The 19228-nt window shown below is 49.8% G+C and overlaps 27 non-coding genes and 4 pseudogenes across 27 annotated transcripts; all 31 read right to left on the bottom strand.

Annotated features, from left to right (window-relative positions):
- Positions 1-2212: 2212 nt before the first annotated feature.
- On the bottom strand, positions 2213-2375 carry LOC135002641 (U1 spliceosomal RNA). Its single transcript, XR_010203830.1, has one exon. It is a non-coding gene; the product is annotated as a U1 spliceosomal RNA (small nuclear RNA).
- Positions 2376-2527: 152 nt separating this feature from the next.
- Positions 2528-2691, bottom strand: LOC135002469 (U1 spliceosomal RNA). Its single transcript, XR_010203661.1, has one exon. It is a non-coding gene; the product is annotated as a U1 spliceosomal RNA (small nuclear RNA).
- Positions 2692-3386: 695 nt separating this feature from the next.
- Positions 3387-3528, bottom strand: LOC135002769 (U1 spliceosomal RNA; annotated as a pseudogene).
- Positions 3529-3680: 152 nt separating this feature from the next.
- Positions 3681-3844, bottom strand: LOC135002572 (U1 spliceosomal RNA). Its single transcript, XR_010203762.1, has one exon. It is a non-coding gene; the product is annotated as a U1 spliceosomal RNA (small nuclear RNA).
- Positions 3845-4514: 670 nt separating this feature from the next.
- On the bottom strand, positions 4515-4677 carry LOC135002679 (U1 spliceosomal RNA). The gene has a single exon (XR_010203863.1). It is a non-coding gene; the product is annotated as a U1 spliceosomal RNA (small nuclear RNA).
- Positions 4678-4829: 152 nt separating this feature from the next.
- On the bottom strand, positions 4830-4993 carry LOC135002482 (U1 spliceosomal RNA). The gene has a single exon (XR_010203674.1). It is a non-coding gene; the product is annotated as a U1 spliceosomal RNA (small nuclear RNA).
- A 671-nt stretch (positions 4994-5664) lies between these two features.
- Positions 5665-5827, bottom strand: LOC135002642 (U1 spliceosomal RNA). Its single transcript, XR_010203831.1, has one exon. It is a non-coding gene; the product is annotated as a U1 spliceosomal RNA (small nuclear RNA).
- Positions 5828-5979: 152 nt separating this feature from the next.
- Positions 5980-6144, bottom strand: LOC135002847 (U1 spliceosomal RNA). The gene has a single exon (XR_010204002.1). It is a non-coding gene; the product is annotated as a U1 spliceosomal RNA (small nuclear RNA).
- Positions 6145-6839: 695 nt separating this feature from the next.
- On the bottom strand, positions 6840-6981 carry LOC135002812 (U1 spliceosomal RNA; annotated as a pseudogene).
- Positions 6982-7133: 152 nt separating this feature from the next.
- On the bottom strand, positions 7134-7297 carry LOC135002552 (U1 spliceosomal RNA). Its single transcript, XR_010203742.1, has one exon. It is a non-coding gene; the product is annotated as a U1 spliceosomal RNA (small nuclear RNA).
- Positions 7298-7967: 670 nt separating this feature from the next.
- Positions 7968-8130, bottom strand: LOC135002717 (U1 spliceosomal RNA). The gene has a single exon (XR_010203898.1). It is a non-coding gene; the product is annotated as a U1 spliceosomal RNA (small nuclear RNA).
- Positions 8131-8282: 152 nt separating this feature from the next.
- On the bottom strand, positions 8283-8446 carry LOC135002515 (U1 spliceosomal RNA). The gene has a single exon (XR_010203706.1). It is a non-coding gene; the product is annotated as a U1 spliceosomal RNA (small nuclear RNA).
- A 671-nt stretch (positions 8447-9117) lies between these two features.
- Positions 9118-9280, bottom strand: LOC135002763 (U1 spliceosomal RNA). Its single transcript, XR_010203939.1, has one exon. It is a non-coding gene; the product is annotated as a U1 spliceosomal RNA (small nuclear RNA).
- Positions 9281-9432: 152 nt separating this feature from the next.
- LOC135002849 (U1 spliceosomal RNA) lies at positions 9433-9596 on the bottom strand. The gene has a single exon (XR_010204004.1). It is a non-coding gene; the product is annotated as a U1 spliceosomal RNA (small nuclear RNA).
- Positions 9597-10266: 670 nt separating this feature from the next.
- LOC135002680 (U1 spliceosomal RNA) lies at positions 10267-10429 on the bottom strand. Its single transcript, XR_010203864.1, has one exon. It is a non-coding gene; the product is annotated as a U1 spliceosomal RNA (small nuclear RNA).
- Positions 10430-10581: 152 nt separating this feature from the next.
- LOC135002449 (U1 spliceosomal RNA) lies at positions 10582-10745 on the bottom strand. The gene has a single exon (XR_010203642.1). It is a non-coding gene; the product is annotated as a U1 spliceosomal RNA (small nuclear RNA).
- Positions 10746-11416: 671 nt separating this feature from the next.
- On the bottom strand, positions 11417-11579 carry LOC135002657 (U1 spliceosomal RNA). The gene has a single exon (XR_010203845.1). It is a non-coding gene; the product is annotated as a U1 spliceosomal RNA (small nuclear RNA).
- A 152-nt stretch (positions 11580-11731) lies between these two features.
- On the bottom strand, positions 11732-11896 carry LOC135002848 (U1 spliceosomal RNA). The gene has a single exon (XR_010204003.1). It is a non-coding gene; the product is annotated as a U1 spliceosomal RNA (small nuclear RNA).
- Positions 11897-12591: 695 nt separating this feature from the next.
- Positions 12592-12733, bottom strand: LOC135002813 (U1 spliceosomal RNA; annotated as a pseudogene).
- A 152-nt stretch (positions 12734-12885) lies between these two features.
- On the bottom strand, positions 12886-13049 carry LOC135002593 (U1 spliceosomal RNA). The gene has a single exon (XR_010203781.1). It is a non-coding gene; the product is annotated as a U1 spliceosomal RNA (small nuclear RNA).
- Positions 13050-13719: 670 nt separating this feature from the next.
- Positions 13720-13882, bottom strand: LOC135002699 (U1 spliceosomal RNA). The gene has a single exon (XR_010203881.1). It is a non-coding gene; the product is annotated as a U1 spliceosomal RNA (small nuclear RNA).
- A 152-nt stretch (positions 13883-14034) lies between these two features.
- On the bottom strand, positions 14035-14198 carry LOC135002516 (U1 spliceosomal RNA). Its single transcript, XR_010203707.1, has one exon. It is a non-coding gene; the product is annotated as a U1 spliceosomal RNA (small nuclear RNA).
- Positions 14199-14869: 671 nt separating this feature from the next.
- Positions 14870-15032, bottom strand: LOC135002764 (U1 spliceosomal RNA). The gene has a single exon (XR_010203940.1). It is a non-coding gene; the product is annotated as a U1 spliceosomal RNA (small nuclear RNA).
- Positions 15033-15184: 152 nt separating this feature from the next.
- On the bottom strand, positions 15185-15348 carry LOC135002850 (U1 spliceosomal RNA). The gene has a single exon (XR_010204005.1). It is a non-coding gene; the product is annotated as a U1 spliceosomal RNA (small nuclear RNA).
- Positions 15349-16049: 701 nt separating this feature from the next.
- On the bottom strand, positions 16050-16184 carry LOC135002834 (U1 spliceosomal RNA; annotated as a pseudogene).
- Positions 16185-16336: 152 nt separating this feature from the next.
- On the bottom strand, positions 16337-16499 carry LOC135002655 (U1 spliceosomal RNA). Its single transcript, XR_010203843.1, has one exon. It is a non-coding gene; the product is annotated as a U1 spliceosomal RNA (small nuclear RNA).
- Positions 16500-17169: 670 nt separating this feature from the next.
- Positions 17170-17332, bottom strand: LOC135002669 (U1 spliceosomal RNA). The gene has a single exon (XR_010203855.1). It is a non-coding gene; the product is annotated as a U1 spliceosomal RNA (small nuclear RNA).
- A 152-nt stretch (positions 17333-17484) lies between these two features.
- On the bottom strand, positions 17485-17648 carry LOC135002551 (U1 spliceosomal RNA). Its single transcript, XR_010203741.1, has one exon. It is a non-coding gene; the product is annotated as a U1 spliceosomal RNA (small nuclear RNA).
- A 671-nt stretch (positions 17649-18319) lies between these two features.
- On the bottom strand, positions 18320-18482 carry LOC135002825 (U1 spliceosomal RNA). Its single transcript, XR_010203989.1, has one exon. It is a non-coding gene; the product is annotated as a U1 spliceosomal RNA (small nuclear RNA).
- Positions 18483-18634: 152 nt separating this feature from the next.
- Positions 18635-18798, bottom strand: LOC135002517 (U1 spliceosomal RNA). The gene has a single exon (XR_010203708.1). It is a non-coding gene; the product is annotated as a U1 spliceosomal RNA (small nuclear RNA).
- Positions 18799-18950: 152 nt separating this feature from the next.
- LOC135002583 (U1 spliceosomal RNA) lies at positions 18951-19114 on the bottom strand. Its single transcript, XR_010203771.1, has one exon. It is a non-coding gene; the product is annotated as a U1 spliceosomal RNA (small nuclear RNA).
- Positions 19115-19228: the final 114 nt, after the last annotated feature.

The raw sequence follows: 19228 nt of genomic DNA on the forward strand, positions 1-19228 counted from the left end.
CAGGCCCTATTACCTATCACAATGCACTGCGGGTAGTACAAAATGGGGTTAATACTAATACCTAACAAAATACTTTCTGTCAGAAAGCTCAGGAGAGCTCCTGAAAAGCACCCAGTTTCCACTGGGCACAGTATCAAACTGAGGTATGGAGGAGGGGCATAGAGGGAGGAGCCACTGCACACCCAGAACTAAAGTCTTTCTTAAAGTGCCCATGTCTCCTGCGGAGCCCGTCTATCCCCATGGTCCTTACGGAGTCCCCAGCATCCTCTAGGACGTTAGAGAAAATAGGATTTTAATACCTACCGGTAAATCCTTTTCTCTTAGTCCGTAGAGGATGCTGGGCACCCGTCCCAGTGCGTACTGTGTCTGCAGTTATTAAATGGCCCTTAACTCCAGAACATTTATGTGGAGACAACTTTCCCGACTTGACCATCTTCCTTGGATGTTTTCCCCCTGTGTGACTGCTCCCCAGCCTCGGAGGGTTGCATCCGTGGTCCCTAGGATCCAGTCCTGGATCCCGAACCATCGCCCCTCTAGGAGGTGAGAACTGTGCAGCCGCCAATGGAGTGATATTCTGGTCTTGGAAGACAGGATTATCCTCCGGTGCATGTGTAGGTGGGATCCGGACTACTTGACCAACAGGTCCCACTGGAACACTCTAGCATGGAACCTGCCAAACTGAATGGCCTCGTAGGCCGCAACCATCTTCCCCAGCAACCGAATGCATTGATGGATTAACACTCTTGCTGGTTTCAGAATTTGTTTGACCAGACTCTGGATCTCCATAGCATTTCCACTGGAAGAAAACCTCTTCTGTGTCCAGTATCACTCCCAAAAACAACAACCGCGTCATTGGGACCAACTGCGATTTTGGCAAGTTTAGGAGCCAACCATGTTGTTGAAGAACTGTCAGGGAGAGTGCAATGTTTTGCAACAACTGGTCCCTGGATCTCGCCTTTATCAAGATATCATCCAAGTACGGGATAATTGTGACTCCTTGCTTGCGAAGGAGAACCATCATTTCCGCCATCACCCTGGTGAAAATCCTCGGAGCCGTGGACAGACCAAACGGCAACGTCTGAAATTAGTAATGACAATCCTGAATTGCAAACCTCAGGTAGCTTGATGCAGTGGCTAAACGGAACATGTAAGTAGGCATCCTTATGTCTACCAAAACCATGAAATCTCCTTCCTCCGGACTGGAGATCCCTACTCTGAGAGATTCCATCTTGAAATTGAATTTCTTTAGGTAGAAATTGAGGGATTTAAGATTTCAGATTGGTCTGACTGAGCCTTCCGGCTTCGGGACCACGAAGAGGCTTGAATAAAAGCCTTCTCCCTGCTGACTAATGCCGATTTGAACAATCGGTGAGGGGGAACGTCTTGAAACCCCAGTTTGTACCCTTGGGACACTATTTGTAAAACCCACGAGTCCAGGTCCAAATTAATCCAGAACTGACTGAAGTGTTTTAGACGTGCCCCCACTGGTGTGGGCCCCTCCAAGAGAGCCCCAGCGTCATGCAGTGGATTTGGCAGAAGCAGAGGACGATCTCTGCTCCTGCGATCTTGAAGAGGCTACAGACCTCTTCCCTCTTCTCCTTCCTCTACCTGCAAAGAAAGGGGAATCTTAACTTCTTGCATATCTATTGGGCCAAAATGACTGCGTTAGATAATGATGCGTCTTCATCCGTTGAGAGGGAACATAGGGCAAGAAGATTGACTTACCTGCGGGAGCTGCCGAGATCAAATTAACTAGGCCGTCGCCAAACAAGGCTTCACCTTCATAGTGAAGAGACTCCCTTTCTTCTTGGAGTCAGCATCAGCATTCCCTTGGTGAATACACAATGCCCTCCTATCCGAGACTGCCATGAAATTGGCCCGTGAACTCAAGAGTCCTATATCCCTTGCAGTCGTAAGTATGCTGCAGTGTCCTTGATATGATCTAACGTAAGGAGCATCCCATGTCTCCAGGATATCTATATCGGATGACAAGGTATTCGACCAATTCTTGAATACTACTACTCACCCATGCGCATGTAATGGCAGGTCTAAGTAATGTACCCGTGGTAGTTCGCATTGTGCGTTGGAAGGCACAAAGTAAGCAGACAGGAGAAGTCAGGATAGTGCGCAAGGGCATAGAAGGGAGCGGCTCAAGAAAAGAGAAGTGGAAACAGACAGCAAACTAGGCTGGAGAGAGACCTGAGACAAAGAGATCTGAATTATACGAGAGCCGACCAGGGGAAACACAAATTATGCAGTCAAGTTTCCCACATTTGGGGAAATCGCAGGAGCAGCACACCCAGAGTGCAATGGGTGAGCCTTGCCCTGGGAGAAGCACCTTCATGATCATAGTATCTCACCTGGCAGGTAAGTAGGAGTTGGGCTAGAGCTGGGGAGGGTCGCTGCTCAGGCACCCCCCTGTCAAGTGAAGGAGATCCAACTGAGGCAGCACAAGGAAACTCTCGAAAGAAGAACAAGGCTAGAGGAAGATCTGAGACAAATAAATCTGACTTTTACCAGAGCTGACCAGAGGAAAGCACAAACACAGTCCCCCACTACCACAAATAATGCAGTCAAGTTACCCACATTTGGGGAAATCACAGGGGTCAGCATACCCAGAATGCAATGAATGAACCTCACCCTGGGAGAACAATCTTCATGACCATGGTATCTCCTATGCAAAATAAGTATGATTTGGGATAGGGCTGGGGAGGGCCGCTGCTCAGGCACATCTCTGTCAAGTAAAGGAGATTCAACTGAGGCAGCACAAGGGAACTCTCATCTGGGGACAACAACTGCAGGGAGAACACATATTTTCAGATGAACATGGGAGGGCAGAAGGCTGACTAATACTGAAGCACCACCAAACAACAAACCAAATGCAACAACTAGTACAAGCATTCCTGGGGGAAGGTCTGCAGAAGACGGATTTGCATACGGTGATGTCATCCAAGCAGTGGGCCAAAGTTGGCTGGAACCCTCAACTGCATATGAAAAGAGAAAAGGGGTATGCAGGGCATGGCGGCCTTCTGCGGCGCTTGGATGACCCCTAGTTTGCATTAAACACCCCCACCCTCCTTCGGTGTGGGGCTCATGTTGGCCATGCCCCAGCCCCTGAAGCATTCAAGCTGATTTCTTGCAGCAGCTGGGCACTGTAACAGCTCCAGAGCTGCTCTGTAAGGCAAGTAAAAGGGTGTGGGCCCTGCAGCACTACCTGTAGTTTGCATTGTGCATTGTAAGGCACTAAGTAAGCAGATAGGAGGAGAAGTCAGGATAGTGCACAAGGGTATAGAAGGGAGGGGCTAAAGAAAAAAGAAGTGGAAACAGACAGCAAACTAGGCTGGAGAGAGACCTGAGACAAAGAGATCTGAATTATATGAGAGCTGACCAGGGGAAACACAAATTATGCAGTCAAGTTTCCCACATTTGGGGAAATCACAGGGGCAGCACACCCAGAGTGCAATGGGTGATCCTTGCCCTGGGAGAAGCAACTTCATGATCATAGTATCTCACCTGACAGGTAAGTAGGAGTTGAGCTAGAGCTGGGGAGGGTCGCTGCTCGGGCACCCCCCTGTCAAGTGAAGGAGATCCAACTGAGGCAGCACAAGGGAACTCTCGAAAGAAGAACAAGGCTAGAGGAAAATCTGAGACAAAGAAATCTGACTTTTACCAGAGCTGACCAGAGGAAAGCACAAACACAGTCCCCCACTACCACAAATAATGCAGTCGAGTTTGCCACATTTGGGGAAATCACAGGGGTCAGCATACCCAGAATGCAATGAATGAACCTCACCCTGGGAGAACAATCTTCATGACCATGGTATCGGCTATGCAAAATAAGTATGATTTGGGATAGGGCTGGGGAGGGCCGCTGCTCAGGCACATCTCTGTCAAGTAAAGGAGATTCAACTGAGGCAGCACAAGGGAACTCTCATCTGGGGACAACAACTGCAGAGAGAACACATATTTTCAGATGAACATGGGAGGGCAGAAGGCTGCCTAATACTGAAGCACCCCCAAACAACAAACCAAATGCAACAACTAGTGCTAGCATTCCTGGGGGAAGGCTGCAGCAGATGGATTTGCATATGGTGATGTCATCCAAGCAGTGGGTCAAAGTTGGCTTCAACCCTCGTCTGCATATGAAAAGAGAAAAGGGGCGTGCAGGGCATGGCAGCCTTTTGCAGCACTTGGATGACCCCTAGTTCGCATTAAACATCTCCACCCTCCTTCGGTGTGGGTCTCATGTTGGCTATGCACCATCCCCTAAAGTATTCAAGCTGATTTCTTGCAGCAGCTGGGCACTGTAACAGCTCCAGAGCTGCTCTGTAAGGCAAATAAAAGGGTGTGGGACCTGCAGCACTACCTGTAGTTTGCATTGTGCGTTGGAAGGCACAAAGTAAGCTTACGGGAGAAGTCAGGATAGTGCGCAAGGGCATAGAAGGGAGCGGCTCAAGAAAAGAGAAGTGTAAACAGACAGCAAACTAGGCTGGAGAGAGACCTGAGACAAAGAGATCTGAATTATACGAGAGCCGACCAGAGGAAACACAAATTATGCAGTCAAGTGTCCCACATTTGGGGAAATCACAGGAGCAGCACACCCAGAGTGCAATGGGTGAGCCTTGCCCTGGGAGAAGCACCTTCCTGATCATAGTATCTCACCTGGCAGGTAAGTAGGAGTTGGGCTAGAGCTGGGGAGGGTCGCTGCTCGGGCACCCCCATGTCAAGTGAAGGAGATCCAACTGAGGCAGCACAAGGGAACTCTCAAAAGAAGAACAAGGCTAGAGGAAGATCTGAGACAAAGAAATCTGACTTTTACCAGAGCTGACCAGAGGAAAGCACAAACACAGTCCCCCACTACCACAAATAATGCAGTCGAGTTTCCCATATTTGGGGAAATCACAGGGGTCAGCATACCCAGAATGCAATGAATGAACCTCACCCTGGGAGAACAATCTTCATGACCATGGTATCTTCTATGCAAAATAAGTATGATTTGGGATAGGGCTGGGGAGGGCCGCTGCTCAGGCACATCTCTGTCAAGTAAAGGAGATTCAACTGAGGCAGCACAAGTGAACTCTCATCTGGGGACAACAACTGCAGGGAGAACACATATTTTCAGATGAACATGGGAGGGCAGAAGGCTACCTAATACTGAAGCACCCTCAAACAACAAACCAAATGCAACAACTAGTGCAAGCATTCCTGGGGGAAGGCCTGCAGCAGATGGATTTGCATATGGTGATGTCATCCAAGCAGTGGGTCAAAGTTGGCTTCAACCCTCATCTGCATATGAAAAGAGAAAAGGGGCGTGCAGGGCATGGCAGCCTTTTTCGGCGCTTGGATGACCCCTAGTTCGCATTAAACACCTCCACCCTCCTTCGGTGTGGGGCTCATGTTGGCTATGCCCCAGCCCCTGAAGCATTCAAGCTGATTCCTTGCAGCAGCTGGGCACTGTAAAAGCTCCAGAGCTGCTCTGTAAGGCAAATAAAAGGGTGTGGGACCTGCAGCACTACCTGTAGTTCGCATTGTGCGTTGGAAGGCACAAAGTAAGCAGACGGGAGAAGTCAGGATAGTGCGCAAGGGCATAGAAGGGAGCGGCTCAAGAAAAGAGAAGTGGAAACAGACAGCAAACTAGGCTGGAGAGAGACCTGAGACAAAAAGATCTGAATTATACGAGAGCCGACCAGGGGAAACACAAATTATGCAGTCAAGTTTCCCACATTTGGGGAAATCGCAGGAGCAGCACACCCAGAGTGCAATGGGTGAGCCTTGCCCTGGGAGAAGCACCTTCATGATCATAGTATCTCACCTGGCAGGTAAGTAGGAGTTGGGCTAGAGCTGGGGAGGGTCGCTGCTCGGGCACCCCCCTGTCAAGTGAAGGAGATCCAACTGAGGCAGCACAAGAGAACTCTCGAAAGAAGAACAAGGCTAGAGGAAAATCTGAGACAAAGAAATCTGACTTTTACCAGAGCTGACCAGAGGAAAGCACAAACACAGTCCCCCACTACCACAAATAATGCAGTCGAGTTTCCCCACATTTGGGGAAATCTCAGGGGTAAGCATACCCAGAATGCAATGAATGAACCTCACCCTGGGAGAACAATCTTCATGACCATGGTATCTCCTATGCAAAATAAGTATGATTTGGGATAGGGCTGGGGAGGGCCGCTGCTCAGGCACATCTCTGTCAAGTAAAGGAGATTCAACTGAGGCAGCACAAGGGAACTCTCATCTGGGGACAACAACTGCAGGGAGAACACATATTTTCAGATGAACATGGGAGGGTAGAAGGCTGCCTAATACTGAAGCACCCCCAAACAACAAACCAAATGCAACAACTAGTACAAGCATTCCTGGGGGAAGGTCTGCAGAAGACGGATTTGCATACGGTGATGTCATCCAAGCAGTGGGCCAAAGTTGGCTGGAACCCTCATCTGCATATGAAAAGAGAAAAGGAGTATGCAGGACATGGCGGCCTTTTGCGGCGCTTGGATGACCCCTAGTTCGCATTAAACACCCCCACCCTCCTTCGGTGTGGGGCTCATGTTGGCCATGCCCCAGCCCCTGAAGCATTCAAGCTGATTTCTTGCAGCAGCTGGGCACTGTAACAGCTCCAGAGCTGCTCTGTAAGGCAAGTAAAAGGGTGTGGGCCCTGCAGCACTACCTGTAGTTTGCATTGTGAATTGTAAGGCACAAAGTAAGCAGACGGGAGGAGAAGTCAGGATAGTGCACAAGGGTATAGAAGGGAGGGGCTCAAGAAAAAAGAAGTGGAAACAGACAGCAAACTAGGCTGGAGAGAGACCTGAGACAAAGAGATCTGAATTATATGAGAGCCGACCAGGGGAAACACAAATTATGCAGTCAAGTTTCCCACATTTGGGGAAATCACTGGGGTAGTACACCCAGAGTGCAATGGGTGATCCTTGCCCTGGGAGAAGCAACTTCATGATCATAGTATCTCACCTGGCAGGTAAGTAGGAGTTGGGCTACAGCTGGGGAGGGTCGCTGCTCGGGCACCCCCCTGTCAAGTGAAGGAGATCCAACTGAGGCAGCACAAGGAATCTCTCGAAAGAAGAACAAGGCTAGAGGAAGATCTGAGACAAATAAATCTGACTTTTACCAGAGCTGACCAGAGGAAAGAACAAACACAGTCCCCCACTACCACAAATAATGCAGTCGAGTTTCCCACATTTGGGGAAATCATACGGGTCAGCATACCCAGAATGCAATGAATGAACCTCACCCTGGGAGAACAATCTTCATGACCATGGTATCTCCTATGCAAAATAAGTATGATTTGGGATAGGGCTGGGGAGGGCCGCTGCTCAGGCACATCTCTGTCAAGTAAAGGAGATTCAACTGAGGCAGCACAAGGGAACTCTCATCTGGGGACAACAACTGCAGGGAGAACACATATTTTCAGATGAACATGGGAGGGCAGAAGACTACCTAATACTGAAGCACCCCCAAACAACAAACCAAAGGCAACAACTAGTGCAAGCATTCCTGGGGGAAGGCCTGCAGCAGATGGATTTGCATATGGTGATGTCATCCAAGCAGTGGGTCAAAGTTGGCTTCAACCCTCGTCTGCATATGAAAAGAGAAAAGGGGCGTGCAGGGCATGGCAGCCTTTTTCGGCGCTTGTATGACCCCTAGTTCGCATTAAACACCTCCACCCTCCTTCGGTGTGGGGCTCATGTTGGCTATGCCCCAGCCCCGAAGCATTCAAGCTGATTTCTTGCAGCAGTTGGGCACTGTAACAGCTCCAGAGCTGCTCTGTAAGGCAAGTAAAAGGGCGTGGGACCTGCAGCACTACCTGTAGTTCGCATTGTGCGTTGGAAGGCACAAATTAAGCAGACGGGAGAAGTCAGGATAGTGCGCAAGGGCATAGAAGGGAGCGGCTCAAGAAAAGAGAAGTGGAAACAGACAGCAAACTAGGCTGGAGAGAGACCTGAGACAAAGAGATCTGAATTATACGAGAGCCGACCAGGGGAAACACAAATTATGCAGTCAAGTTTCCCACATTTGGAGAAATCACAGGAGCAGCACACCCAGAGTGCAATGGGTGAGCCTTGCCCTGGGAGAAGCACCTTCATGATCATAGTATCTCACCTGGCAGGTAAGTAGGAGTTGGGCTAGAGCTGGGGAGGGTCGCTGCTCGGGCACCCCCCTGTCAAGTGAAGGAGATCCAACTGAGGCAGCACAAGGAATCTCTCGAAAGAAGAACAAGGCTAGAGGAAGATCTGAGACAAATAAATCTGACTTTTACCAGAGCTGACCAGAGGAAAGAACAAACACAGTCCCCCACTACCACAAATAATGCAGTCGAGTTTCCCACATTTGGGGAAATCATACGGGTCAGCATACTCAGAATGCAATGAATGAACCTCACCCTGGGAGAACAATCTTCATGACCATGGTATCTCCTATGCAAAATAAGTATGATTTGGGATAGGGCTTGGGAGGGCCGCTGCTCAGGCACATCTCTGTCAAGTAAAGGAGATTCAACTGAGGCAGCACAAGGGAACTCTCATCTGGGGACAACAACTCCAGGGAGAACACACATTTTCAGATGAACATGGGAGGGCAGAAGGCTGCCTAATACTGAAGCACCCCCAAACAACAAACCAAATGCAACAACTAGTGCAAGCATTCCTGGGGGAAGGCCTGCAGCAGATGGATTTGAATATGGTGATGTCATCCAAGCAGTGAGTCAAAGTTGGCTTCAACCCTCGTCTGCATATGAAAAGAGAAAAGGGGCGTGCAGGGCATGGCGGCCTTTTGCGGCGCTTGGATGACCCCTAGTTCGCATTAAACGCCTCCACCCTCCTTCGGTGTGGGGCTCATGTTGGCTATGCCCCAGCCCCTGAAGCATTCAAGCTGATTTCTTGCAGCAGCTGAGCACTGTAACAGCTCCAGAGCTGCTCTGTAAGGCAAGTAAAAGGGTGTGGGCCCTGCAGCACTACCTGTAGTTCGCATTGTGCGTTGGAAGGCACAAATTAAGCAGACGGGAGAAGTCAGGATAGTGCGCAAGGGCATAGAAGGGAGCGGCTCAAGAAAAGAGAAGTGGAAACAGACAGCAAACTAGGCTGGAGAGAGACCTGAGACAAAAAGATCTGAATTATACGAGAGCCGACCAGGGGAAACACAAATTATGCAGTCAAGTTTCCCACATTTGGGGAAATCACAGGAACAGCACACCCAGAGTGCAATGGGTGAGCCTTGCCCTGGTAGAAGCACCTTCCTGATCATAGTATCTCACCTGGCAGGTAAGTAGGAGTTGGGCTAGAGCTGGGGAGGGTCGCTGCTCGGGCACCCCCCTGTCAAGTGAAGGAGATCCAACTGAGGCAGCACAAGGGAACTCTCGAAAGAAGAACAAGGCTAGAGGAAGGTCTGAGACAAAGAAATCTGACTTTTACCAGAGCTGACCAGAGGAAAGCACAAACACAGTCCCCCACTACCATAAATAATGCAGTCAAGTTTCCCACATTTGGGGAAATCACAGGGGTCAGCATACCCAGAATGCAATGAATGAACCTCACCCTGGGAGAACAATCTTCATGACCATGGTATCTCCTATGCAAAATAAGTATGATTTGGGATAGGGCTGGGGAGGGCCGCTGCTCAGGCACATCTCTGTCAAGTAAAGGAGATTCAACTGAGGCAGCACAAGGGAACTCTCATCTGGGGACAACAACTGCAGAGAGAACACATATTTTCAGATGAACATGGGAGGGCAGAAGGCTGCCTAATACTGAAGCACCCCCAAACAACAAACCAAATGCAACAACTAGTGCTAGCATTCCTGGGGGAAGGCTGCAGCAGATGGATTTGCATATGGTGATGTCATCCAAGCAGTGGGTCAAAGTTGGCTTCAACCCTCGTCTGCATATGAAAAGAGAAAAGGGGCGTGCAGGGCATGGCAGCCTTTTGCAGCACTTGGATGACCCCTAGTTCGCATTAAACATCTCCACCCTCCTTCGGTGTGGGTCTCATGTTGGCTATGCACCATCCCCTAAAGTATTCAAGCTGATTTCTTGCAGCAGCTGGGCACTGTAACAGCTCCAGAGCTGCTCTGTAAGGCAAATAAAAGGGTGTGGGACCTGCAGCACTACCTGTAGTTTGCATTGTGCGTTGGAAGGCACAAAGTAAGCTTACGGGAGAAGTCAGGATAGTGCGCAAGGGCATAGAAGGGAGCGGCTCAAGAAAAGAGAAGTGTAAACAGACAGCAAACTAGGCTGGAGAGAGACCTGAGACAAAGAGATCTGAATTATACGAGAGCCGACCAGAGGAAACACAAATTATGCAGTCAAGTGTCCCACATTTGGGGAAATCACAGGAGCAGCACACCCAGAGTGCAATGGGTGAGCCTTGCCCTGGGAGAAGCACCTTCCTGATCATAGTATCTCACCTGGCAGGTAAGTAGGAGTTGGGCTAGAGCTGGGGAGGGTCGCTGCTCGGGCACCCCCATGTCAAGTGAAGGAGATCCAACTGAGGCAGCACAAGGGAACTCTCAAAAGAAGAACAAGGCTAGAGGAAGATCTGAGACAAAGAAATCTGACTTTTACCAGAGCTGACCAGAGGAAAGCACAAACACAGTCCCCCACTACCACAAATAATGCAGTCGAGTTTCCCACATTTGGGGAAATCACAGGGGTCAGCATACCCAGAATGCAATGAATGAACCTCACCCTGGGAGAACAATCTTCATGACCATGGTATCTTCTATGCAAAATAAGTATGATTTGGGATAGGGCTGGGGAGGGCCGCTGCTCAGGCACATCTCTGTCAAGTAAAGGAGATTCAACTGAGGCAGCACAAGTGAACTCTCATCTGGGGACAACAACTGCAGGGAGAACACATATTTTCAGATGAACATGGGAGGGCAGAAGGCTACCTAATACTGAAGCACCCTCAAACAACAAACCAAATGCAACAACTAGTGCAAGCATTCCTGGGGGAAGGCCTGCAGCAGATGGATTTGCATATGGTGATGTCATCCAAGCAGTGGGTCAAAGTTGGCTTCAACCCTCATCTGCATATGAAAAGAGAAAAGGGGCGTGCAGGGCATGGCAGCCTTTTTCGGCGCTTGGATGACCCCTAGTTCGCATTAAACACCTCCACCCTCCTTCGGTGTGGGGCTCATGTTGGCTATGCCCCAGCCCCTGAAGCATTCAAGCTGATTCCTTGCAGCAGCTGGGCACTGTAAAAGCTCCAGAGCTGCTCTGTAAGGCAAATAAAAGGGTGTGGGACCTGCAGCACTACCTGTAGTTCGCATTGTGCGTTGGAAGGCACAAAGTAAGCAGACGGGAGAAGTCAGGATAGTGCGCAAGGGCATAGAAGGGAGCGGCTCAAGAAAAGAGAAGTGGAAACAGACAGCAAACTAGGCTGGAGAGAGACCTGAGACAAAAAGATCTGAATTATACGAGAGCCGACCAGGGGAAACACAAATTATGCAGTCAAGTTCCCCACATTTGGGGAAATCGCAGGAGCAGCACACCCAGAGTGCAATGGGTGAGCCTTGCCCTGGGAGAAGCACCTTCATGATCATAGTATCTCACCTGGCAGGTAAGTAGGAGTTGGGCTAGAGCTGGGGAGGGTCGCTGCTCGGGCACCCCCCTGTCAAGTGAAGGAGATCCAACTGAGGCAGCACAAGAGAACTCTCGAAAGAAGAACAAGGCTAGAGGAAAATCTGAGACAAAGAAATCTGACTTTTACCAGAGCTGACCAGAGGAAAGCACAAACACAGTCCCCCACTACCACAAATAATGCAGTCGAGTTTCCCCACATTTGGGGAAATCTCAGGGGTAAGCATACCCAGAATGCAATGAATGAACCTCACCCTGGGAGAACAATCTTCATGACCATGGTATCTCCTATGCAAAATAAGTATGATTTTGGATAGGGCTGGGGAGGGCCGCTGCTCAGGCACATCTCTGTCAAGTAAAGGAGATTCAACTGAGGCAGCACAAGGGAACTCTCATCTGGGGACAACAACTGCAGGGAGAACACATATTTTCAGATGAACATGGGAGGGCAGAAGGCTGCCTAATACTGAAGCACCCCCAAACAACAAACCAAATGCAACAACTAGTACAAGCATTCCAGGGGGAAGGTCTGCAGAAGACGGATTTGCATACGGTGATGTCATCCAAGCAGTGGGCCAAAGTTGGCTGGAACCCTCATCTGCATATGAAAAGAGAAAAGGAGTATGCAGGACATGGCGGCCTTTTGCGGCGCTTGGATGACCCCTAGTTCGCATTAAACACCCCCACCCTCCTTCGGTGTGGGGCTCATGTTGGCCATGCCCCAGCCCCTGAAGCATTCAAGCTGATTTCTTGCAGCAGCTGGGCACTGTAACAGCTCCAGAGCTGCTCTGTAAGGCAAGTAAAAGGGTGTGGGCCCTGCAGCACTACCTGTAGTTTGCATTGTGAATTGTAAGGCACAAAGTAAGCAGACGGGAGGAGAAGTCAGGATAGTGCACAAGGGTATAGAAGGGAGGGGCTCAAGAAAAAAGAAGTGGAAACAGACAGCAAACTAGGCTGGAGAGAGACCTGAGACAAAGAGATCTGAATTATATGAGAGCCGACCAGGGGAAACACAAATTATGCAGTCAAGTTTCCCACATTTGGGGAAATCACTGGGGTAGTACACCCAGAGTGCAATGGGTGATCCTTGCCCTGGGAGAAGCAACTTCATGATCATAGTATCTCACCTGGCAGGTAAGTAGGAGTTGGGCTACAGCTGGGGAGGGTCGCTGCTCGGGCACCCCCCTGTCAAGTGAAGGAGATCCAACTGAGGCAGCACAAGGAATCTCTCGAAAGAAGAACAAGGCTAGAGGAAGATCTGAGACAAATAAATCTGACTTTTACCAGAGCTGACCAGAGGAAAAAACAAACACAGTCCCCCACTACCACAAATAATGCAGTCGAGTTTCCCACATTTGGGGAAATCATACGGGTCAGCATACCCAGAATGCAATGAATGAACCTCACCCTGGGAGAACAATCTTCATGACCATGGTATCTCCTATGCAAAATAAGTATGATTTGGGATAGGGCTGGGGAGGGCCGCTGCTCAGGCACATCTCTGTCAAGTAAAGGAGATTCAACTGAGGCAGCACAAGGGAACTCTCATCTGGGGACAACAACTGCAGGGAGAACACATATTTTCAGATGAACATGGGAGGGCAGAAGACTACCTAATACTGAAGCACCCCCAAACAACAAACCAAAGGCAACAACTAGTGCAAGCATTCCTGGGGGAAGGCCTGCAGCAGATGGATTTGCATATGGTGATGTCATCCAAGCAGTGGGTCAAAGTTGGCTTCAACCCTCGTCTGCATATGAAAAGAGAAAAGGGGCGTGCAGGGCATGGCAGCCTTTTTCGGCGCTTGTATGACCCCTAGTTCGCATTAAACACCTCCACCCTCCTTCGGTGTGGGGCTCATGTTGGCTATGCCCCAGCCCCGAAGCATTCAAGCTGATTTCTTGCAGCAGTTGGGCACTGTAACAGCTCCAGAGCTGCTCTGTAAGGCAAGTAAAAGGGCGTGGGACCTGCAGCACTACCTGTAGTTCGCATTGTGCGTTGGAAGGCACAAATTAAGCAGACGGGAGAAGTCAGGATAGTGCGCAAGGGCATAGAAGGGAGCGGCTCAAGAAAAGAGAAGTGGAAACAGACAGCAAACTAGGCTGGAGAGAGACCTGAGACAAAGAGATCTGAATTATACGAGAGCCGACCAGGAGAAACACAAATTATGCAGTCAAGTTTCCCACATTTGGAGAAATCACAGGAGCAGCACACCCAGAGTGCAATGGGTGAGCCTTGCCCTGGGAGAAGCACCTTCATGATCATAGTATCTCACCTGGCAGGTAAGTAGGAGTTGGGCTAGAGCTGGGGAGGGTCGCTGCTCGGGCACCCCCCTGTCAAGTGAAGGAGATCCAACTGAGGCAGCACAAGGAATCTCTCGAAAGAAGAACAAGGCTAGAGGAAGATCTGAGACAAATAAATCTGACTTTTACCAGAGCTGACCAGAGGAAAGAACAAACACAGTCCCCCACTACCACAAATAATGCAGTCGAGTTTCCCACATTTGGGGAAATCATACGGGTCAGCATACTCAGAATGCAATGAATGAACCTCACCCTGGGAGAACAATCTTCATGACCATGGTATCTCCTATGCAAAATAAGTATGATTTGGGATAGGGCTTGGGAGGGCCGCTGCTCAGGCACATCTCTGTCAAGTAAAGGAGATTCAACTGAGGCAGCACAAGGGAACTCTCATCTGGGGACAACAACTCCAGGGAGAACACACATTTTCAGATGAACATGGGAGGGCAGAAGGCTGCCTAATACTGAAGCACCCCCAAACAACAAACCAAATGCAACAACTAGTGCAAGCATTCCTGGGGGAAGGCCTGCAGCAGATGGATTTGAATATGGTGATGTCATCCAAGCAGTGAGTCAAAGTTGGCTTCAACCCTCGTCTGCATATGAAAAGAGAAAAGGGGCGTGCAGGGCATGGCGGCCTTTTGCGGCGCTTGGATGACCCCTAGTTCGCATTAAACGCCTCCACCCTCCTTCGGTGTGGGGCTCATGTTGGCTATGCCCCAGCCCCTGAAGCATTCAAGCTGATTTCTTGCAGCAGCTGAGCACTGTAACAGCTCCAGAGCTGCTCTGTAAGGCAAGTAAAAGGGTGTGGGCCCTGCAGCACTACCTGTAGTTCGCATTGTGCGTTGGAAGGCACAAATTAAGCAGACGGGAGAAGTCAGGATAGTGCGCAAGGGCATAGAAGGGAGCGGCTCAAGAAAAGAGAAGTGGAAACAGACAGCAAACTAGGCTGGAGAGAGACCTGAGACAAAAAGATCTGAATTATACGAGAGCCGACCAGGGGAAACACAAATTATGCAGTCAAGTTTCCCACATTTGGGGAAATCACAGGAACAGCACACCCAGAGTGCAATGGGTGAGCCTTGCCCTGGTAGAAGCACCTTCCTGATCATAGTATCTCACCTGGCAGGTAAGTAGGAGTTGGGCTAGAGCTGGGGAGGGTCGCTGCTCGGGCACCCCCCTGTCAAGTGAAGGAGATCCAACTGAGGCAGCACAAGGGAACTCTCGAAAGAAGAACAAGGCTAGAGGAAGGTCTGAGACAAAGAAATCTGACTTTTACCAGAGCTGACCAGAGGAAAGCACAAACACAGTCCCCCACTACCATAAATAATGCAGTCAAGTTTCCCACATTTGGGGAAATCACAGGGGTCAGCATACCCAGAATGCAATGAATGAACCTCACCCTGGGAGAACAATCTTCATGACCATGGTATCTCCTATGCAAAATAAGTATGATTTGGGATAGGGCTGGGGAGGGCCGCTGCTCAGGCACATCTCTGTCAAGTAAAGGAGATCAACTGAGGCAGCACAAAGGAACTCTCATCTGGGGACAACAACTGCAGGGAGAACACATATTTTCAGATGAACATGGGAGGGCAGAAGGCTACCTAATACTGAAGCACCCCCAAACAACAAACCAAATGCAACAACTAGTGCAAGCATTCCTGGGGGAAGGTCTGCAGAAGACGGATTTGCATACGGTGATGTCATCCAAGCAGTGGGCCAAAGTTGGCTGGAACCCTCATCTGCATATGAAAAGAGAAAAGGAGTATGCAGGGCATGGCGGCCTTTTGCGGCGCTTGGATGACCCCTAGTTCGCATTAAACACCCCCACCCTCCTTCGGTGTGGGGCTCATGCTGGCCATGCCCCAGCCCCTGAAGCATTCAAGCTGATTTCTTGCAGCAGCTGGGCACTGTAACAGCTCCAGAGCTGCTCTGTAAGGCAAGTAAAAGGGTGTGGGCCCTGCAGCACTACCTGTAGTTCGCATTGTGAATTGTAAGGCACAAAGTAAGCAGACGGGAGGAGAAGTCAGGATAGTGCACAAGGGTATAGAAGGGAGGGGCTCAAGAAAAAAGAAGTGGAAACAGACAGCAAACTAGGCTGGAGAGAGACCTGAGACAAAGAGATCTGAATTATATGAGAGCCGACCAGGGGAAATACAAATTATGCAGTCAAGTTTCCCACATTTGGGGAAATCACTGGGGCAGCACACCCAGAGTGCAATGGGTGATCCTTGCCATGGGAGAAGCAACTTCATGATCATAGTATCTCACCTGGCAGGTAAGTAGGAGTTGGGCTACAGCTGGGGAGGGTCGCTGCTCGGGCACCCCCCTGTCAAGTGAAGGAGATCCAACTGAGGCAGCACAAGGAATCTCTCGAAAGAAGAGCAAGGCTAGAGGAAGATCTGAGACAAATAAATCTGACTTTTACCAGAGCTGACCAGAGGAAAGAACAAACACAGTCCCCCACTACCACAAATAATGCAGTCGAGTTTCCCACATTTGGGGAAATCATACGGGTCAGCATACCCAGAATGCAATGAATGAACCTCACCCTGGGAGAACAATCTTCATGACCATGGTATCTTCTATGCAAAATAGTATGATTTGGGATAGGGCTGGGGAGGGCCGCTGCTCAGGCACATCTCTGTCAAGTAAAGGAGATTCAACTGAGGCAGCAGAAGGGAACTCTCATCTGGGGACAACAACTGCAGGGAGAACACATATTTTCAGATGAACATGGGAGGGCAGAAGGCTACCTAATACTGAAGCACCCCCAAACAACAAACCAAATGCAACAACTAGTGCAAGCATTCCTGGGGGAAGGCCTGCAGCAGATGGATTTGCATATGGTGATGTCATCCAAGCAGTGGGTCAAAGTTGGCTTCAACCCTCATCTGCATATGAAAAGAGAAAAGGGGCGTGCAGGGCATGGCAGCCTTTTTCGGCGCTTGGATGACCCCTAGTTCGCATTAAACACCTCCACCCTCCTTTGGTGTGGCGCTCATGTTGGCTATGCCCCAGCCCCGAAGCATTCAAGCTGAGTTCTTGCAGCAGCTGGGCACTGTAACAGCTCCAGAGCTGCTCTGTAAGGCAAATAAAAGGGTGTGGGACCTGCAGCACTACCTGTAGTTCGAATGGTGCATTGGAAGGCACAAAGTAAGCAGACGGGAGAAGTCAGGATAGTGCGCAAGGGCATAGAAGGGAGCGGCTCAAGAAAAGAGAAGTGGAAACAGACAGCAAAGTAGGCTGGAGAGAGACCTGAGACAAAGAGATCTGAATTATACGAGAGCCGACCAGGGAAAACACAAATTATGCAGTCAAGTTTCCCACATTTGGGGAAATCACAGGAGCAGCACACCCAGAGTGCAATGGGTGAGCCTTGCCCTGGGAGAAGCACCTTCCTGATCATAGTATCTCACCTGGCAGGTAAGTAGGAGTTGGGCTAGAGCTGGGGAGGGTCGCTGCTCGGGCACCCCCCTGTCAAGTGAAGGAGATCCAACTGAGGCAGCACAAGGGAACTCTCGAAAGAAGAACAAGGCTAGAGGAAGATCTGAGACAAAAAAATCTGACTTTTACCAGAGCTGACCAGAGGAAAGAACAAACACAGTCCCCCACTACCACAAATAATGCAGTCAAGTTTCCCACATTTGGGGAAATCACAGGGGTCAGCATACCCAGAATGCAATGAATGAACCTCACCCGGGGAGAACAATTTTCATGACCATGGTATCTCCTATGCAAAATAAGTATGATTTGGGATAGGGCTGTGGAGTGCCGCTGCTCAGGCACATCTCTGTCAAGTAAAGGAGATTCAACTGAGGCAGCACAAGGGAACTCTCATCTGGGGACAACAACTGCAGGGAGAACACATATTTTCAGATGAACATGGGAGGGCAGAAGGCTACCTAATACTGAAGCACCCCCAAACAACAAACCAAATGCAACAACTATTGCAAGCATTCCTGGGGGAAGGCCTGCAGCAGATGGATTTGCATATGGTGATGTCATCCAAGCAGTGGGTCAAAGTTGGCTTCAACCCTCGTCTGCATATGAAAAGAGAAAAGGGGCGTGCAGGGCATGGCAGCCTTTTTCGGCGCTTGGATGACCCCTAGTTCGCATTAAACACCTCCACCCTCCTTCGGTGTGGGGCTCATGTTGGCTATGCCCCTGCCCCTGAAGCATTCAAGCTGATTTCTTGCAGCAGCTGGGCACTGTAACAGCTCCAGAGCTGCTCTGTAAGGCAAGTAAAAGGGCGTGGGCCCTGCAACACTACCTGTAGTTCGCATTGTGCGTTGGAAGGCACAAATTAAGCAGACGGGAGAAGTCAGGATAGTGCGCAAGGGCATAGAAGGGAGCGGCTCAAGAAAAGAGAAGTGGAAACAGACAGCAAACTAGGCTGGAGAGAGACCTGAGACAAAGAGATCTGAATTATACGAGAGCCGACCAGGGGAAACACAAATTTTGCAGTCAAGTTTCCCACATTTGGAGAAATCACAGGAGCAGCACACCCAGAGTGCAATGGGTGAGCCTTGCCCTGGGAGAAGCACCTTCATGATAATAGTATATCACCTGGCAGGTAAGTAGGAGTTGGGCTAGAGCTGGGGAGGGTCGCTGCTCGGGCACCCCCCAGTCAAGTGAAGGAGATCCAACTGAGGCAGCACAAGGGAACTCTCGAAAGAAGAACAAGGCTAGAGGAAAATCTGAGACAAAGAAATCTGACTTTTACCAGAGCTGACCAGAGGAAAGAACAAACACAGTCCCCCACTACCACAAATAATGCAGTCGAGTTTCCCACATTTGGGGAAATCATACGGGTCAGCATACTCAGAATGCAATGAATGAACCTCACCCTGGGAGAACAATCTTCATGACCATGGTATCTCCTATGCAAAATAAGTATGATTTGGGATAGGGCTGGGGAGAGTCGCTGCTCGGGCACTCCCCTGTCAAGTGAAGGAGATCCAACTGAGGCAACACAAGGAATCTCTCAAAAGAAGAACAAGGCTAGAGGAAGATCTGAGACAAATAAATCTGACTTTTACCAGAGCTGACCAGAGGAAAGAACAAACACAGTCCCCCACTACCACAAATAATGCAGTCGAGTTTCCCACATTTGAGGAAATCATACGGGTCAGCATACCCAGAATGCAATGAATGAACCTCACCCTGGGAGAACAATCTTCATGACCATGGTATCTCCTATGCAAAATAAGTATGATTTGGGATAGGGCTGGGGAGGGCCGCTGCTCAGGCACATCTCTGTCAAGTAAAGGAGATTCAACTGAGGCAGCACAAGGGAACTCTCATCTGGGGACAACAACTGCAGGGAG

This window comes from Pseudophryne corroboree, unplaced genomic scaffold, assembly GCF_028390025.1.
Source record: "Pseudophryne corroboree isolate aPseCor3 unplaced genomic scaffold, aPseCor3.hap2 scaffold_179, whole genome shotgun sequence".
Lineage (NCBI taxonomy): Eukaryota > Metazoa > Chordata > Amphibia > Anura > Myobatrachidae > Pseudophryne > Pseudophryne corroboree.